This window comes from Aedes aegypti, chromosome 2 (genome assembly GCF_002204515.2).
Source record: "Aedes aegypti strain LVP_AGWG chromosome 2, AaegL5.0 Primary Assembly, whole genome shotgun sequence".
In the NCBI taxonomy this organism is placed as follows: domain Eukaryota; kingdom Metazoa; phylum Arthropoda; class Insecta; order Diptera; family Culicidae; genus Aedes; species Aedes aegypti.
This window is the reverse complement of record NC_035108.1, coordinates 319,389,698-319,410,956: the sequence shown is the minus strand read 5'-3', so window position 1 is coordinate 319,410,956 and position 21,259 is coordinate 319,389,698.

Here is a 21,259-nt window from a genome sequence, read left to right as displayed (position 1 = left end):
AAGCAATTACTCCGGAGTTCCTGTAGAAATGGCTCCGGAGTTCATCCAGAAACATATCCAGAGTTACTCAAAAAATGCCTCCGAAGTTCCTCCAGGAATCGCTCCGTAGTTCCTACAGGATTTTTTTTTGAAGATTCTCTAGGAATTTGTCCAGAGTTCCACCAGGAATTCCTTCTAAGTTGCTCCGCGAATCCCTTCGCAGCTTCACTGGTAATTCTTGCTGAGTTTCTCCAGAAATTTGTCCAGGGTTCTTTCAGTAATTTTTCTGGATTTTAACCAGCATATCCTTCGGAGTTCCTCCAGAGCTCCACAGATTACTTTGGATTTTCTTCATAGTTCCTTTTGGAATTATTCCGAAGTTTTTTTTTTTCAGGCACGGGAAACGCTCACTCGATTGTTGCATTCTCCTCGCTCACTTACACACAAAATCGAGCGAGGTTGCAGTTTTTCCTACCAAGCTGAGTGTGAAGTGTGAAGAGTGAACTTCCAATGCGCTTCCTACTTCTTCGCCGAACGACAAGAGAGTCAAAAACTACAACTAAATGATTCACTACCTTCTCCGTGTGCCGAAGTCATCCGATTGCAGTCTCTGAAGTGGCACTCGTATTTGAGTGCTGATGAGCGCTCTCTGAATGGAAATACACCCGGAGAATTGATTCAGTGAAAAGCCAGCGAAAATAATTCAGCAAAATCCGTACTTTCAGTTACTTGCATTCAGTGACTGATTTCTGAAGGCGTTCCTACGTGTCGCCCAGTTAAGAGCGGATTGGTTCTCACTGTCGATTTTCGGGTTATCTCAATCGTTAGCGATTTATCGGACATTTGCTCGTTCGACTATCTCTGACCTTTCGGTGGCAACAGATACTTTGCTATTTTGTATCGGTAGCGTTCGGCTCAGTGAATGAATTTTCCCATGCTTGGTTCTTTCCGAAATTACTCCAAGAATATTCCCTGATTTCCCTTATGAACTCCTCAGCAGATCCTCCAACAATTCTTCTGGAGTTCCTTCAAAAATATCTCCGGAGTTCCTCTCGCAAATCATCCGGAGTTCTTCCAAGAATCATTTAAAAGTTCCTCTAGGAATTCCTTCCTTGCTTCGGGCGTTCCTCCAGACTTCCTCCTGGAAATCCTCCAGAGTTCCGCCGGGAATTCCTTCAGAATGACTTCGTTACTCCGGGCATTCCTCCTCGTCAGAGTTTCTCTAGGATTTGTTTATTTCTCCAGAAATTCTTTCGGAATTTCTGCAGGAATTCTTTCGGAGTTTTCCTATAAATTTTTCCAAAAATTCTTTCATTTTTTTTTTCCAGGAATTCCTTCATGGATCCTCCTGGCATTATTTCGGAGTTCCTCCAGAAATTCCTCGGAGTTCTTCCAAGAATTCCTTTGGAGATCCTCCAGAAATTTCTCCAGAGCACCTCCGGGATTGCCTCCATAATTCCTTCAGGAATTTCTTCTAAGTTTCTTTAGTTTTAGACAAGAAGTAGCAGGATTCACCCCTCCTAACGATTCAGTAGCTATTTTTATGATAAATCTTCTAGCTGTTCAGTGGAATACCTATAAGTGAATAAAAAACGAATTTAATTTTATACCAGTTAATGCTAGAATTTGTATGCTTTGACAGATACGCGTATTTTGACCTCATCTGTAAGGCCGCCTTCAGTGTCGTGTACTAGACTCGACTATGTCGTATTAGAGTGATGCAAATTTTGAAATTTTGGCTCCCCTATGCTTAAACGATTTATATTATAGTAAATAGCATCCTCCCAAAGTTTGAAGTGACTCTGAAGAAATTTGACTGTGCACACGCCATTTGAAGTTTATATGGAGATTACTATGGAAAACGCTCACCTTTTGTGTTCAGCCCTCTATCTCGCCGCAATAATATTTTATAGAAAAGTGAACAATCTCTACTTATGTGAAATTCTTGCAGCTACAACTTTTCCGAAGACCACATTTCGATTGGACGTCAGGATAAATTGCTATTCATAATCATAAAGTGAGTTTGCATTTTACATGCTTAACCAACTGCTCGGCAGGCAACAGTGGTGCTCCTGGCGGGTAGAATAGATCAAAGTAATCCAGGCTACTATGTTCTACAGCAAAAGAGCAGCGTTGCTCTGAAAGTAATTGAATGATCATCTCAGCATGGTTTAGGCTTTGGAATCAAGAATAATAAATTATCCTTACGTCCCAGCAAAATGTGGTCTTCGGTAAAGTTGTAGCTGCGAAGATTTCACTTGAGAAGAGTGTGTTCACTTTTTCATACATTATTATGACGAGCAGATAGAGGACTAAACACAAAAGGTTTGTCTTTTCCATAGTAATTTCCATATAAACTTCAAATGGCGTGTGCACAGCCAATTTTCTTCCAAATCAACTCAAATTTTGGGAGAATGATTTTCATCATAATTGACATCGTTTAAGCATAGGGGAGCAGAAACTTCAAAATTTGCATCAGTCTAATGTCGTATGGTATTGTATTAAATTCGTTTTTCAGCTACTTTTATACTCAATCAGAAACGTGGGAAGCGACATATCAAACTTCAAGATTGTGAAAACCAAGATCTGGTGGTTCGAGAGTTCTTGGGCGGCTTGTACAAATGCCGGTGTGTTCCTGATTTTAATGGTTCTGACAACTAGATTGCGGCACGTTTCACAAACGAAGTTTTCAGCTTGCTTCTTTGTTGGATAAATTAAGCGTCTTCCAGATAAAAAAAATAATAATTATATTCAACCGGCTGGTAACGAAAATATTTAAAAATCTGCTGCATATTTTACTTTTGAATTTAAAAAATCATAAAATTTCAGTGTCTTAGCCATCAAAAATCTCTAAACCAAAATCATGAAGTTTGTCGCTTCTGAAAATAAGAAGAATTTCATTATAAACTCAGAAAATTTTAAGAATTTTTTTTGAGTGCTGAAACTTGGAAGCAAATTTTTTAAAATTAAATTCCTGTATAACCTAAATCATCATAAGTAAAAATCGCGCTCATCAGATCATTAATTCGTTTTCAATGCAAATCACAGACTTATGTCTTTCTTGGTAAACAATTTTGACCAAATTTTTTAACATGTATTGATTTTGCGACATGTCCTTTTGATAATCTCAATCAAACCATCATAATAATCCAAGCTGTCAGTGGAGCTTTCCAAAGTGCACTCTGAAACGCCATCAAAGTACCATTAACGTCACTACCAGCAGTGCACCCCTTCCTAAATACATTGTGTCACCATTTTCACGTATCACTTTTCATAACTCTCGGCTATTCTGACAGGCTGTCACCGGCGGAAGCTTTCCAGCGACGACGTTCAGCTCAATTAGATGGCCAGAAGTAATCGTTGGGGATCCACCCTGTAAAATGACCAGTCTTCTTCCTTCCAACAGTCGCCGGTCCGGTTAGGTCCCATTCTGTTTTATATGGAGTGTAAAAGTCGCATGACCGAGAAGTACCATCGGAAGAGTAGCGAGGTGGGTGCTCAACTGGAGAGGATGGGTTGATTGCTGGTCGTTGAAAACATCTGCTGTCACCTTAATCAAATACTTGAGATTTTCCGTATCACGCGTGGATCAAAATGTTCGGAAGCGAAGACAATGCACAGTGGTTCGATCAAGTACAATATGGTCGGCCACGAAATTTGGTTCAAAATAAGGTGATGTTATAACTGCTTAACTTTATAACTTTTTCCTCTTGGCATTACGTCCTCACTGGGCGAAAGTCTATTTCTCAGCTGAGTGTTCAATGAGCACTTCCACAATTATGAACTGAGAGCTTTCTTTGCCAAAGTTTTCATTTTCGCATTCGTATATCGTGTGGCAGGTACGATGATACTTTATGCACAGGGAAGTTAAGGAAATTTCCATAACGAAAAGATCCTGAATCGCTAAGGAATCGAACCCAGACACATTCAACATGACTTTGCTTTGTAGCCGCGGGCTCTAACGCTTAAAAAGCTATGGAACATTCAAAATTTTCTTCAAATTTTGGACGTAAATCACATAAGTGTTGAAGGAAACGAGAAAAATATTATCTTTCGGAGAAAACTGTTTTGATTTTTGAGTTTTCGACCGTCTTCGAATCATTGTGCAATGCTTTTACAGTCGACCCAGTTATGACGGTGAATGACCGAGGAGTGGGGATTCTAACGGAAACTTTTCCAGAAACGCTGCAGCCACGGGTGGTACAATTGTCAATCCCTGAAGGCCCCACGAGGAGGCAACACCCGTCGTACACGCGCTAAGGATGATTATAAATTTATTTTAATGCTGTTAAAGTGCCACTTGTCTCACCCCTCGCTTTAGAGGACTTGTACGAGCCGTGACATAAGAATGAAGAAAACAACAACTTTTCCCGAAGCGATTAGAACAGGTTTAGCACACAGGTACCGTTTGCGTGAAGGGTTCCTTCCTTTTCGATGTTTTCGACAAAACCCCCTCCGTTAAATATTCGGCTGATGGCGAAATATTGGAAAGCAGACAATGGAATCTAACGAAGGTGTCAAGATGCCCCAGATAAACATTCCTCGATACTTTCTTCAGATACGAATAGATGCGCTATTCTTTGCTACGTATGATAATGCAATCGGATCTTTGAACAAGGTGACAACGTTTTGAGATGGGAAGGTGATAGAAAATAAACGAACTCCGGAAAAATAATCTGGGGTGACTCAAACTGCCAGAAGCACACTTTTGTCTCTTTATTGTGAAGATGAATTGAATAAGTGTGTTATGAAAATGCACGGTTCCACAAATCAACCACAGTTTGCGTTGTAAGAACAAGAAGTGGGGAACAGTTTGAATGCAATCGATTTGCATGTTTTTCAGCATGTCAACTGAAATATTTGACTGAGTTTTGTTAAAGATAAGTTCTGCCAGGTTTTATAATACATAATCGATAGAAAGTGATCAACTTCTCTCCATTTTATGGTACATAATAATCACTAGTTGGACGATTCCGTTGGATTCTTATAAGGACTGTGACGAACTCAATTTGTAAAATTCCATTAAGGTTAGCTATAAAATCAATGCGTTAAATACCCAGACAACCAAAATGTACGCATAACAAAAGCACCTGGAGGCTCTATATGTGCAAAATTTCACTTATAAGGTGTTGCGAAACGGCCTTCTACGTACAAAAGTGGAGGCGATATGTGTGCATATATTGATAGTTGCACGAATTTTTAGATTCTAATGAAATTGTGCATTTGCTAGATACAATTTGCACATTCACTAAAATCAGCAGACGTATGCTTTGAAAACTATTTATGACGTTTCGAAATAGTTCAAAGCTGTTCAAAGCAGTCAAATAGATTGAACCAAAACTTTTTCATAGTTAAGTTTATTTGAAAGCAACCAGCATTGATGTAAAAATTATGCACCATCCAGCTACAGCCCACTAACAGACTTCTTTTCCCGACAAATGATCTTTGAAACCGTGAACGGCAACCAATAGCCATCAGCCGTAAAGCTCATCGGGGTGGATTACCTTTGAGAAACTATTGTTTACTGGATCCAAAATGATAGAATCATCGTCTTCGGAATCAGATCCGATTCAGGACGTAATCGATTAGCGATTTGGCATTCCTCCTAACGAAAGAACTATCAGCAACTTTATCTTAGTTAATCTTAATCGATGTCTGAAGTTCTGACTCAGAACTCTTCATTTTGAGGTATTAATTCTGCACCAGACACTGGGGCATTCTTTCGATGGCGTTTTCAGAAATGTTCGGATTGCATTCCTAGACAAAGTGAATTTGGTTTACCAGTGGGTAAGTCAATTATGTTGGGAGCCATGCACAAATTATGTCATGCTCCAAATGGGGAGGGCGACAAGCCAAGCGTGGCAGTTCTTACAAAATTGTTTTAGGGCTCATACAAAAAAGCGAGTCAAAAACGGGAGGGGCGGTAAAATTGAACGTGGCATAGTTTGTGTTCCATCGCTTATGCCAATCGTTCGCACAAAATCAAAACAAAGACCAAAGGCCTCGTGGCCGTGTGGTTAGTGTCACCAGGCATTTAAGCGCATCGTGTCATGGGGTGTGGGTTCGATTCCCGCTGCAGCCATTGAAACTTTTCGTTAGGAATGTTTCTCTGCTGTGCCACTGGAGCATGCTTGTCCGTTGTCTAGTGTTAAGTTACAGTCTGTGCAGCTAAATGGCTGAAGACGGTGTCAGTGTCTTTAAAAAAAGTTAGTATCGAAGCATGCTGTAAAACTGCAATGTGGGTTTAATTGTGAGGTGTGCAAATGTTCACTGTGCAAAAATTTTCTGAACAGTAGTCTAATAAGGTGCAAAATGCTCAATATTATGTGATGAATAATAACATACAATGCGAGTGTATAAATATTCTACCGAACTAACCTGTGATCTTATGCGACTTAACTTATGATAACAAATGATGCTACGGATTGATTCGACTTACTTTGTATGAGTGAACGGAATGAAACAAAATGTACAAATGAACTCAGAATAGAAGTGTTTTATGAGACGAAACTCATCAATCTGACGAGTTTATCCACGGTGTTTTGCGAGTTTGATGTAATTAGTATAAATAAACGAGTTGTAACGTGAACTTTCATGCGATTTCTGGTTGTCTGGGTAGAATTATGCTTAACATAAAGTATGGAAACAGATCGACTCGAACTAGTTCTGAACTTTCTAATTCATAGTTTCCAAAAACAGTTGCTCTGTGGTGGGTCGCGGGAAAATTTTAGTTTCACTTATCATCTTCTTTTTTAAATTTCTTCTAGAGTTTCATTTGATTTTTTTCATGTATTTGATAAATTAAACTTGGGGTATTTTACGGCTGTAACGTCTGAATTTCTTGCCTTCGAAAACAGACTTTGACTTTGTCAAAAATATGATCATCTGCAGAAGACATTCATTTTTATAATTTTTGTAAACCTCTGCGAAATCATGGTGATTAATCTTAAGATTCAGCTTACTTTCTACAACTTGAAAATGTTGTGAAAATGTCAATCAACTTATTAGCTGAAATTTCAGTGGATTTTAAGAGAATGTCTGCCTTCGTCGTGCTGAAGCTACCCACGAGGAAAAACAAAGCTTAAATTAATGATAACTTATGCAAAAGTCAATATTGTGAAGAACTATAGTTGTTACGTTCAGGATACAGTTGATTGATTCCAATTACAGCCACCATAAAAGTCAGTTTTCTCTACTGATCATTTTTCTCTTAAATTCATTTATTCTTAAAAAATAATCTTACGAATGACGATGATATAATTTGAAAAATCTTGGAATCCGAAGAACTTTTCTATTTAAGCTTACTGCTAGTACACTAGGTTGAAATAATAATTTCACTCTGATTTGACTCCTCTTTTTTATCTTTATTACCCTAGGCTAGTTCATCTCGGGACCAACGACTTTACTTCCCTTCCGAAGGAAGTCGTCACTAATTTTTTTTTAGTGGCTATCTCGGGGATGGGATTCGATCCCAGGTCCTCGGCGTGAGAGGCGTGTGTTCTAACCACTACACCAGGTCCGTCCCCTAACTCCTCTTCTTTGAGAATGGATTCTTAAACGTTTTGGTACATTATTTGATTCGAACTTAAATTGATAACTTGTAAATGCGAAAATAGTACAAACGTCATTTCCTTTCCCACGGTGGGTCGCGCAAAATATGCTTGATCGCTAGGTGGGCCGTGCATTTTAAAAGTTTGGGAACCTATATTCTAGTTCTTAATAAGTGCATGAGTTACTTTTTCAAGAATCAAGTTCTGTTAGTATCCGTTATGTTCTCTTATTCAGCGATAAAATTGAATTGGAACTCAAATTTACTAGAAGTAAACTTTTGAGAAGTGGCGTAGTTGATTAACGCGCCCAGTCCAGCGTATTGGGAGTCGTGGGATCCAAGCCCACTAGAACGATTCTATTATTTATTATTTTTCACAATTTTACATTTCAATTTGTCCAAATTGACTTTTGTGTCTACGACCTTCAGGTATTTTCATTATAAAAATGTCAAACGCAAGCTTCCAGCTATTATGTATGAAAAATATGGGAACTGAACTGAAATCATCTCGTTCGTCAATATCAGCCACCAGAACCAGTTTCGGCCAGAGATTTAGCTTTGGTTGCTTAATTGGCCAATCACATTGATTTCTTATAGGAGTGGCCAAATTAGGAGTACCCTGAAAAGATTTGGTGTATAATTTAAGCGATGCTACTTTAGCATTTGATAAAAAAAAACAATGTATTACTCTTTGAACTGAATACTACAAATCACACTTAAAGAAGAAAGGCCAAATTGAATTAAAAACACTTTTAAAGCACTGCTCTCAGGACTGCTGCTGACTCGTCGATTCTTCGGGTGGTTCGATTCTAATGCAACCTTTGCCTGCGTGGTCTGTACGATCCTCGCACGTCATCGATTTATCGGCATACGGTTGCATGCCTGGTTGGCCTAGCTGTTGCTTAGGGCCACGGTTGGGTTCTGCTGATGTTACGATAGGATGATAACTTCGAGTGTGGCTAGGCCGATCGCTTGTGGTGTAACGTATAACAGTTAAATTTATAAGGAAAATAATTGTTTTTCTATTGTTTCGAATCAATTTGAACTAGTAAATTTAAAATAGCTATCATGTGAATGAGATCTACTGCCCAGAACTGCATAACAGTCACATTCGACATTTTTGACAAATTGGAGTTAATACCATGAAGAGTCATCAAATGACAAATACTTTCGATCAACTTACTAAAACCTGTGAGATTGTTCTAGAAAATTCGAAAAAAATACCTAGTTGTTTTGTCACATGGGGATTTTTTTTATTATCGTACGGGTTTGGGCCGAAGGGTCTCAGATTTTCATGAAACTTTTTCCTCAGGCAGGGCTCATGGATATATGAAAAAAAAATTGAGAAAAATTAGAGATACTATTTACTTTGAAAGATCATAACTCAAGAACGAAGCATCGTAGAAACAAAGTTTTCATATTAAAATTTAAGCAAATTTTCTCAAAAATCCAAAAATATATGAACTGGAAAAAGTTTTCCACCATCGGGAAAATTCGTAAAGAAAAGCCGGAAAACTATGCCCGAACTCGTGGAAAATTTTCAAAAAAATATTTCGAGACGGTAATTTTATAAGCTTTAATCACTGAAATTTTTGGAATGCACTTTTTTTTCGTTTTTGAGTTATGGCCAATTTTGTGAAAAATGTCCAGATGTGCCATATAAGACTTTTCTTTGAAAAATCATAACTCAAGAACGAAACATTATTGAAATAAAGTTTTTATATGAACATTTAAGCAAATTTTCTCAGAAATCCAAAAAACAAATATGAAATGGAAAAAGTTTTCCACAAAATTTTCCACCGTTGGGGAAATTCATAAAGAAAAGCTGGAAAATCTATGCCCGAACTCGCGGAAATTTTTTAATAAAATATTTTTGAGAAAGAAACTTTATAAACTTCAAATCTGGTAACTTTTAGGATGTACTTTTCTTTAGTTCCTGATCTATGGTCAATTTTGTAAAAAATGCAAAGATTTGCCATACATGCCTTTTCGTTTAAAAATCATGACTCAAGACTCATCATGACTTGTCGAACCGGATTCAAATTATCTCAAAAATATGAAATTTTTGAAATGGAATCAGTTTCCCAGGACATTTTTCACTGTTTATGAAAACAAATAATGAAAACCCGATTAGCTATTCCAGCTTTCAAATAAAGTATATTTGAAAAGAGCGATCAATAAGATCCAATCCTACAATATTTTTCAATACGCTCATTTTTCGTTCCTAAAACATGATCAAATATTGCTAGGATAAGCTGTTTGAACCATATATTTACAAATTTATAAGTTTATAACCAAAATTTCTTAAGAACGAAACTACAAAGAAACAAAGTTTTCTTCAATCATAATGTAGGCAATTTTGTTCTGTAACTACAAAATTGACAGTTAAATAAAGGGGTAGACAATATGACAAATAGGTATTCACCAATTCAAGTTTAAAGCGTTGAAATGGCTTGAGAATCATAAGTTTACCAAAAACTAACAAAGAGCAGTGAGAAAGTGCAAGTGTTGTCTATCAGCTGTATATTCCTCGTTATTAATTCTTGGAAAGTGAAAAAAGTTCTCCTTCCTCGGGTGAGTCAGTTGGTTCTATAAATAATGAGCTTGAGCTTGAGCTTGAGCTTGCTTGGCCGCCCGTGGATGCACTCCAGTATCGCCAGATCAGCTGCACTTACACAAGAAACCAACTGAATGACTGCTTGGGACTAACAGACATCCTCAGTGTATAAGTGCTGGTGATCTGCTATTTTTAGGCAACAATGGCACCTGCCACGTCAGAATGCAGACCAATGAGGGGAAGGGGGAGGAATTGATGATGCATTGAACTGGCTCCCACGTAGACCGTATATTCCACTGCATCCACGCCAGTTCATGCGGGAGTGTATGGGATTAGGGGAAAGGCATGGCAGAGAGGTTTGCTTTTGTGGTTAGCAGACTGCCTATGTATCAGGCGTAAGAAAGGCGTGCGCGTGGAAGTATGAAGCGTTAGGGAAACGGTTTCATGTCCATCTCTGGTTCTAGCGTTTGCTATGAACGAATAGTTTGAGTGTGATATATTTAGAATGGAAGATAGAAGCAAGTGAGAGATATACAACTACAAAGTACGAGGAAAGGGACGGGCCTGGGATTGAACCCATGACCTTCTGCATATGAAGCAGAAGCAGTAGCCATCAGACCACCAACCCCGTAATTAGTTGGTTCTATAAATAATGTACAAAAAATACAAGAGCTTGCTAAATTCTTGGAAATTTCTTTTTAAGTAAAATCTTCACGTTTGGATGCTTCTAGTACCGTTAAGTCACCAGTCACCGTGCGGCCTCCATTCACCGTGCACATATACAAATTCCTACAGAATATTCATACAATTTTCACAAATCAATCTTTGGTCAGCAAAATAAGATAAAACTGATGAAACGAAGTAGTTTTTGTCACAAATCATTTTGAAAAACCTAGTTTATGTAGACAAAATCATGTGAATGCTGTTTGATAACGAGATATTGCAACAATCTTAGTAGAAACGCCAAAAAATCACATTTTTTATTTTAACGATAGAGTATGAAATTTTTCAAAATTTCAACAAGTTTTCACTGTGGATATTATTAGTAAGATGTATTTCATCGTATGAGCAATGAGATTTAATGCAAATTAGAATTTTTATTGTGTTTCAGTCGAAACCCAAAAGCACGGTGAATGGATCCTTTTCAATATATATGGTTCCTATTACCGTGTATAGTGTAAAAGGCATGAAATTATGCGATAATATTAGATTTATTGTTATGTCGTCATTAAACTACTTCATATTTAGAATTTAAGTGAATATGGAATGGTTTGGACAATACAGTCAAACCTCCTATAACGGTTTCAATTGAAAAATAATAATTTAGCCAATTTTTAAACTTTTTATAGTTTTTATTGTAAATGAAGATTTGAATACTCTTGAAAATGAATGCGCACACTACTAGCAACACAGTTGCTCCATTAACAACGTTTCTTCAAGATACAAAATCAAATCATGACGAAAACTATACGCACGGTGAATGGTGACATAGAACGGTACGAGGCGACCTTAACATGACATTTTCAAACATAATTTTTGAGTAATTTTTTGTTATGCATCACTAGTTTTAGATTTTTCCCTGAATTATTATATAATTGCCCGCTACGTAGTGGTATTCTAGTACGCTTCAAATTATTTGGAAAAGTTGTATAATTTATTGAAGTGCAAATTTTTCTTAAATGCACGGTGAATGGTAGCTTGACGGTAGTAACTATCGCAATGCTTCTATGGACGAAATGTTCAATCAAATTTTGAGTAAAATTAATACTTGGTTTCCGCCTAATATTGTCGATGTTACAGAGGATTTTATTTCCGTTTTATTAAATTTGAACTCAACTGTTACAAAAGTCGAACCTGACAAGCAAATTGAACTTCCAAAATTACTTCCTAGGAATTGGTCATATGCCAAAGTTAAAGCTCATTTTGACGTGCCTCAACACGTTATAACTGTATCAAAAAAATACAATTTAGGGATTCAACCACTTTCAAAAGTAGGACGACGCTCGCATGGATCGGATGTCCAAGACATAGTTTCAAATTTTTACCTAAGGGATGATATCAGTCGGCCATTTCCTGGCTTGAAAGATACCATATCTATTAAGTTACCCAATGGAGTGTATAGTGTAAAAGGCATGAAATTATGCGATAATATTAGATTTATTGTTATGTCGTCATTAAACTACTTCATATTTAGAATTTAAGTGAATATGGAATGGTTTGGACAATACAGTCAAACCTCCTATAACGGTTTCAATTGAAAAATAATAATTTAGCCAATTTTTAAACTTTTTATAGTTTTTATTGTAAATGAAGATTTGAATACTCTTGAAAATGAATGCGCACACTACTAGCAACACAGTTGCTCCATTAACAACGTTTCTTCAAGATACAAAATCAAATCATGACGAAAACTATACGCACGGTGAATGGTGACATAGAACGGTACGAGGCGACCTTAACATGACATTTTCAAACATAATTTTTGAGTAATTTTTTGTTATGCATCACTAGTTTTAGATTTTTCCCTGAATTATTATATAATTGCCCGCTACGTAGTGGTATTCTAGTACGCTTCAAATTATTTGGAAAAGTTGTATAATTTATTGAAGTGCAAATTTTTCTTAAATGCACGGTGAATGGTAGCTTGACGGTAGTAACTATCGCAATGCTTCTATGGACGAAATGTTCAATCAAATTTTGAGTAAAATTAATACTTGGTTTCCGCCTAATATTGTCGATGTTACAGAGGATTTTATTTCCGTTTTATTAAATTTGAACTCAACTGTTACAAAAGTCGAACCTGACAAGCAAATTGAACTTCCAAAATTACTTCCTAGGAATTGGTCATATGCCAAAGTTAAAGCTCATTTTGACGTGCCTCAACACGTTATAACTGTATCAAAAAAATACAATTTAGGGATTCAACCACTTTCAAAAGTAGGACGACGCTCGCATGGATCGGATGTCCAAGACATAGTTTCAAATTTTTACCTAAGGGATGATATCAGTCGGCCATTTCCTGGCTTGAAAGATACCATATCTATTAAGTTACCCAATGGAGTGCGCCAAAATGTTCAAAAAACGCCTTTTGCTTGACCCTTCGGATACTTTATATAAACAATATTTGGAAACCTGTAAGAGTGAACAGGAATATGTCTCATTCACATCGTTCTGGAAACTTAAACCAAAACAATGTGTTTATACAAAGGATTCATCGACCATGAATGTTTGTGTTTGCATGATACATGAGAATTTGAAATTCATGGTTGATGCATTGAAAAAAACTAATTGCTTTGAAGTTAATAATACAGAAAAAAAAACTTTACACCTTTTTGACAAGTCAAATGATATGTCCAGATAGTACAGATGATTGTTACTTGAGGTCCTGTGAGGATTGTAAATTAAAGAAATTAGATTTTGTTGCCAATCGCTTAGATGAAAACAACGTTGAAGAAGTTAAGTATTGTTTTTCGATTATTTCTCCTCGTTGTGAAATTATCAACAAAGAGGAAAATGTAAATGATTTTATAGAAAACTTGAAAAATCTCACAGAGATGTTTCTTGTGCATCAATTCAAAGTAGATAAACAAAATAAATTTATAAGAGCTAAAAAGCAATCACTAGTTGAAAACAAAGAAATAATGTGCCAGATGGATTTCGCGGAAAATTATTCGTGCGTGATACAAGATTCCATTCAAAGCCATTACTTTGTACGACCTCAAGTAACAATACATCCATTTGTAATTTATTACAAAGACAAATCTTCGATCAAAGTCTTAAATTTTGTTGTAATTGCTGACATAAAAAAGCATAACACGACATCAGTTTATGCTTTTCAAACAAAACTAATTTCAAGATTGAAAAATAAATTTCCTGAGCTTGAAAAAATCATTTATCTTTCTGATGGTTGCGGAGAGCAGCACAAAAATAAATCAAATTTCAAAAATGTATGCAACCATGAAAATGATTTTAAAATTAGAGCAGAATGGCACTTTTTCCCAACCTCACATGGAAAAGGTCCATGTGATGGTATCGGTGGCAATATTAAGCGAATGGCTAGAGATGCTAGTATTAGAAAGTCAGCGGAAATTAATAACGCCAAACAATTTTTTGACTGGACTGTGTCGCAAAAGGTGAAAGACCAATTTAAAAAAGATTGGGAATTCATCTATGCAACTGAAAATGACTATTCAGAGGCTGAAACATTACTTCAGGAGAGATTTTCTAACCTTGTTCCAATTTCTGGAACAAAAAAAATATCATTCATTTATTCCAAAAGACGAACGACGCATTTTTGCGAGTGAATTCTCAGATGCACATGAAAACCAAGAAAATACAGCATGCTTTGTTCTTAATACTACAAAGAAACGAAAATCTTCTGGTGGTAGCAACCAAAGACAATCTTCCCGGTTGAAAAAATAGATAGTTTAAAGATAAAATGTAAGTTATGTACTGAATAATTGAATAAATAAAATTAAAGAATAATATAAAAAGAATCTTATTTGTTCCATAGAAAAGAAAGAATCCCTTGGAATGGAAATGAAACAGTTTTTTCAGCTTTGCTTAATGGTGTAATGTTTCATGAAAAATATAATCCAATCCGACTTATACTTCATATCGTTTTTTTCAGACCTTTTAGAAAATTTGCAATTGCTTTGATAAAAAACCTTGTTTTTCTGATGCTTCGATTGAAATATGGGTTTTCAAAGAAAAGGCTAATATGGTCATTTTTCACAAAATTGACCATAACTCAGGAACAAAAAAAAAATACATCCTAGAAGTTACTAGAATTGAAGTTTATAAAGTTTCCTTCTCAAAAATATTTTAATAAAAATTTTCCGCGAGTTCGGGCATAGATTTTCCAGCTTTTCTTTATAAATTTCCCTAACGGTGGAAAATTTTGTGGAAAATTTTTTCCAATTCATATTTGTTTTTTGGATTTCTGAGAAAATTTGCTTAAAGTTTCATATAAAAACTTTGTTTCTACAATGTTTCGTTCTTGAGTTATGATTTTTCAAAGAAAAGTCTTATATGGCGCATCTGGACATTTTTCACAAAATTGGCCATAACCCAAAAACCGAAAAAAAGTGCATTCCAAAAATGTCAGTGATTAAAGCTTATAAAATTACCTTCTCGAATATATTTTTTTGAAAATTTTTCACGAGTTCGGGCATAGTTTTCCGGCTTTTCTTCACGAATTTTCCCAATAGAGGAAAATTTTGTGGAAAACTTTTTCCAGTTCATATATTTTTGGATTTTTGAGAAAATTTGCTTAAATTTTGATATAAAAACTTTGTTTCTACGATGCTTCGTTCTTGAGTTATGATTTTTCAAAGTTAGTAGTGTCAAGGGAAAACAAAAAATTTCCACCTGAGTTTTCCGGAAAAATAGGCGACCCTGAATTTTTCTAAATTTTTTTTTATTCATATATCCATGAGCCCTGCCTGTGGAAAAAGTTTCATGAAAATCTGAGACCCTTCGGCCCAATTTGTACGATAATAAAAAAAATCCCCTGCAGTAAAATGCAAACTTTGTATCGCATTTACTCAATGCCTACTTTTGTCGAATGTTACCAATATGCAGTTATGGACAGTCTACTGAACACAAAAGGTGTCATGCTGATTGGCTATATAAAACGATGTAATCCAATATGGCAACGACTGACGTATGGCCGAAATCGATGCTTCTATCCTACCTAAAAACAATTTAGACAAAAAAAAATTGCATCGGTTTGGTTTTGCTTCCGAGATGTGAAATAAATTCCCGAACTCATGAAGGATTTTTAGAATGAAATTCAAACTTCTCTCTTAAAATCTGTTGATTTAAGGTTTTTTCAGAAATTTTACTAGTTCTTGTGGGTACTAACGCGTTACGTATCATCCTACAATACTTAAAAACGTACAACCGACAATGGAATAAAACGACATTCATATATTCTACTTATTGCCATTTATCTTAAACTCGCTCACATAATGACAATCTGTTGCCAAAAATGCTATTATTCAATCAAGCGTTAAATCGCCAAACAGAATAGATACAGCTTGCTATTCGTTTCAATATATCTACGATGATTGCTTCAATATGAACGAAATCTGCGAACGAAAAGGAACCACCCCGTTCCACAGTAGAACCATTTGTCATCTTCCGAACGGAGCTCCATTCCAGCAAATAGAATTCGTTTAATTCGACATGTTTTATTTATAATCTCATTATTTCAGCATTTTGATTTCTTCCAAATTGTTTCTGCCTTCTTCGTGGACACGATCCCAGCTCTTCTAGTGCAGAACCGACATGCAATGATAAACTTTTTAAAGACTTTCTACTCTCTCTCACCACCGGTCGTTGGACCCGGCAGACCATATTTGTGATGAAGTTCTCTCGATGCCCCGACGACATCTACGATTATTTCTTGAGACGAAATCTTTCATCTCGAACGTCTCTCGAGTTTTCCGACGAAGAAGATCGACTAGTTAGTTTGCCCCCGACTTCCAGGCATTGCCTCAATTATGCTGATGCTTTCACTTTCCCTGGCAAACTTTTCTAAGCGCGGAGAGTGCACTGTGGGTGGTATGCATATAAACATGTAGATAAACATATTTTGTCGGCCTATGTTATACACCTGAACATGACATTTTAGATAAGAATTTTATATTTTGATTTCAAACAACATGTTCGAATCCCGCCGGTCGAGGATCTTTTCGGTTTGGAAATATTCTCGACATTCCAGGGCAGAGAGTATCTTCGTGCTCGCCACACGATATACTCATGCAAAAATGGTCAATCCTCACAGAAAGCTCTTAGTTAATAACCGTGGATGAGAAAACTAAGCTAAGAAGCGGACTATTTCCCAGTAGGAACGTAACAGCAGAAAGTAGTAGAAGACTATGAGAATACCCACACTTTGTTTCATTCAGCAAATACCTTGTGTTTGCATTGAATTCTTTATTTTTCTAAAAAATTCAAAAGATCTCGCTGTTATAATATGTTATGCCACAAACATTTTAACAGAAGTATTTATTGTGGAATGATGAATAAGCTCAACCAATCCGATCAAGTAAATATTTTAATTTTTGGCCACCTGATCACCCATAGTGAAGCATCAGGACACGGACCGGGGAACAAACTCCGGCAGTCAAGTGTGCCGATTCAGCAGCTGAGCAGCACTTGGGAGCACTTCGTTCCTTCCGCTTGCTGTGCGTAGTGGTTTCCGCAACTTTTATCGCTCTTCCTGCAATCTCATCGTTGAAATATACTCAACTCACCCGGCCCGTGGAGTTTCAGGCGAAATAAAAATCTGATTATCATTTTTCCTTTCATTACATTCGGCTTATCCTTTCGCAATTCATTTTTCTTCCGCCATGCGAACCGGAGACGGATCGGCCGGTTATCTAGATCCGATTGCCCTTCTCGCTGCTAGGTAGGTATACGTATGAGCATCTAGACTGCTGAATTTTACGGCGACACAATCCATCTCAGTCAATTTTGAACAAACTCTGAAATGACTACTGCCTCGAGTTGGATGAAGAAAACTGCACCTTTTTTCGGAAAATCCGTTCTATGTATGACAGCTATAAGCTGAATGCTAAATTCAACGGCGGTTACTGGGAAACGATTTGGAGGCTCACCGTTTCGTGGGAGCGTTGTAGACAGACTATGTTCGGAAGCTGATTACCTGAATGTGATTCAATTTGGAGCAAGAATTATAATTTTGAATTTCTATTCATACAAAGATTAGACATAATTGCATTCACTCCTTTTCATGTGAAATGTTCAATAATTCTCTGTCTTTTTCTTATTGGAAGACTAGCTTTTTGCTTGGTCCATTTACAGGGCGTTGCTTGATTTACACAAATTTCACGCATTTGACTGTCTAATTGACAAATATATTCACCTCTTGGACCAGACACAACTTGAGTTAAAAGCAGCTACTCCAGAATTCCATGTCACAAATCTTTGTTTGAGAATGACACAGGCCTCTCCGCCAAATACGAAGTCTGTGTGTCATCTGTAGTAGATTGCACAAAAAATTTGATATATTTTTCACTCATGCAAAAATAGAAGATTTCTGCTCATGCTTATAATACTTACTTACTTACTTGATACTTGACGGGCAACAATTCCTTGCTGTTGCGTTGAATCTACGCCGAATGAAGAAGCCTTCTCCATTGGACCCGGTCCTAGGCCAATCGCTTCCAGTCGCCCTGAACGTTAAGCGACCTTAAATCCTCCTCAACTGCAAAAAGCCATCTGGTGAATGGCCTTCCACGGAGGCGACGGCCTTTCCCTGGTTCTCTGCTGAATATAATTTTAGCTTGACGTTCGTCCGGCATGCGAGATACATACCCAGCCCACCGCAGCCTGCCGTGTTTTATACGCTTAACAATATCCATTTCATTAAAGACTTGGTATAACTCGTGATTCATGCGACGCCGCCAGATGCCATTGTCCGCCGAGTATTGTTCGCAGTATTTTACGTTCAAAGACCACAAAAGCTCTCCGGTCGACCTCTTTCAACGTCCAAGATTCGTGGCCGTACAGAGCTACCGGAAGAATTAGAGTCTTGTACAACGCGAGTTTGGTCTTCGTCTGTAAGCTGTGGGAGTTTAGCTGGTTACAAAGTCCGACAAAAGTCCGACTCGCTGCTGCAATACGCCTTTTTACCTCGCGGGTAACATCATTATCGCAAGTGTTCCAAGGTACACAAATTCTTCAACTACTTCAAAAATATCACCACCTATCATCACCTCACTACCAACATCACCTATGGGCCCACGGTGTCTACCAGCGACCATGTACTTTGTCTTTGTGGTATTAATAATGAACCCGATTCGCGTTGTCTCCCTTCTAAAAGGCACGTATGCCTCTTCCACGGCTCGGCGATCAATCCCGATTATGTCGATATCGTCCGCAAAACCAAGGAGCATATACGAACGTGTGATAATAGTGCCATTCCTATGCACGCAAGCTCTCCTTATTGCTCCTTCTAACGCTATGTTGAACAATAGGTTTGAAAGTGCATCACCCTGCTTCAATCCATCTATACTTGATTTCGATCCTTTCAACGTTGCACGAATCAGTCTATTCAGCTTCGTCGGAAAACCATGTTCCATCATTATTTCCCACAACTCGTTTCTTTACAGGGTGATTACTATTTCCTGTCAGTAAAATTAGTAATCATAGAAAAAAGATAGTTGTATGAATTTCAATTACCAGTGCATATCCAGTTTTGGACATCTATAATATTTGTCTTCACTGTACATAGATAATATATTTATTCCTTTACCTTAATTTCCAGCCACATGCGTTGTTTCATAAGCATTACAGTTAACACAAACGTTATTCAGAAGCATATATTTTAACCAAAAAAGGCATATTTTTTCCGCTTAAATTTTCCATAATCAGTCTTATGCTATTCCCTAGTAAGTCTGAAAGATTGTGGTAACATACTGTTTTAATCAGGCAAATTTTTCAGCGGCGTTTAGTCAAAAATACATATCTGTGGAAAACGTGCGTGCCAGGTATTATGTCTTTAAAACAACACATATGACTAAAAATTAAGGTAAATGAAAAAAGATTTAATCTTTACTTTGTCAAAACAAACTTTATAGATGTACAAAACAGGATGTACTCTGGAAATTAAAATTCATACATACATCTTTTATCTACAATCAGTTACTTTACTGACAGGAATTAGTAATCACCCTGTAAACTGAATCGTACGCCGCCTTGAATTCAATGAACAGATGATGAGTCTGCAAGTTGTACTCCCGGCATTTATCGAGGATCTGTCGCAGGGTAAACATTTGATCCAACGTCGATCGGCCCTCACGAAAAACAGCTTGGTATTCACCGATGAAGGACTCTTCAAGCGGTCTCAATCTGTTGAACAGAATACGTGACATTATTTTGTACACCGAATTGAGGAGCGTTATTCCTCGGAAATTGGCGCATTCCAATCTATGCCCTTTTTTGAAGAGAGGGCAAACGAGGCCATCCATCCAGCTAGCAGGTAGTTCTTCTTCCTCCCATATCCTTAGTAGTATATGGTGAATTATTCTATGCAGCTGCTCACTACCGTGCTTGAGAAGTACGGCCGGAAGCTTCCCAGCAGCCTTGTTGTTATTCAGCTCTTTAATCGCCTTCTTAACCTCATCTGGTGATTGAGGCTCCACAGCTTGACCATCGTTGTTGATGTTCGTTCTTTTCTCCGATACTCTATCGTTCCCTCCATTCAGTAACGTTTCGAAGTGCTCTTTCCACCTGGCAGCCACCATCGTTTTATCTTCACGGTCGTTGCACATGACGGGAAACGGCGCTTACTTTCTCCGCATGCCATTGGGCCCATTCACAAATTTCATAACGCTGGAGGGGGTGGGTGGGTGTCCAAACGATGTTACGGCCCATACAAAAACTGAATAATATTCATACAAAAAGCGTTACATGGGGGTGGGTGGGTGTCCAAAAAGGCCAATTTCAGCATTATGAAATAAATGAATGAGCCCATTGATGGCTTCATAGAATAGTCGCATATCGTTCTGTTCCATACAGTTTTGCGCTTCGTCTATCACATTCTCATCATACTCTTTTTTCTTCCTGCGATGGATTCGCTTTTCGGCTGATCTTGCTTCCCTTTACCGCTCTCTGTTCAGCCTGGTACCAGACACTTACATCCGTCTTCAGGCCACGTTCTTCTAATCCGTCACCCTCTGACACTCCTCATCGAACCATCCGCTTCTGTGGCGTCGTCGAGCAGTACCTATCACTTCTCGTGCTGTTTCAATCACCACTTCATGGAATGCATCCCATAGATTGTTCAGGTTCTTGCTCACATTGACCTCACTTATCCGCTCGTCCAGCTTTTGGTGGTATTCATCTGTAACACCGTCTGCTGAGAAACGCTTGATGTTGAATCGCATTGTTCGCTGTGGTCTTGAATTCGCTACAGTTGATAACCGCGCTCGAATTTTACTGCCAACAAGGTAGTGATCCGAGTCAATGTTAGGACCCCTGAAACTCCTAACATCGATGACTTCTGAGAAATGTCGGCCATCCACCACATGGTCTATCTGGTTGCAAATATCACCGTTTGGATGTCTCCAGGTGTGCTTCCGAATATCCTTACGTGCAAAGTAGGTGCTGCTGATGGCCATCCCCCTGGCAGTAGCGAAAGTCAC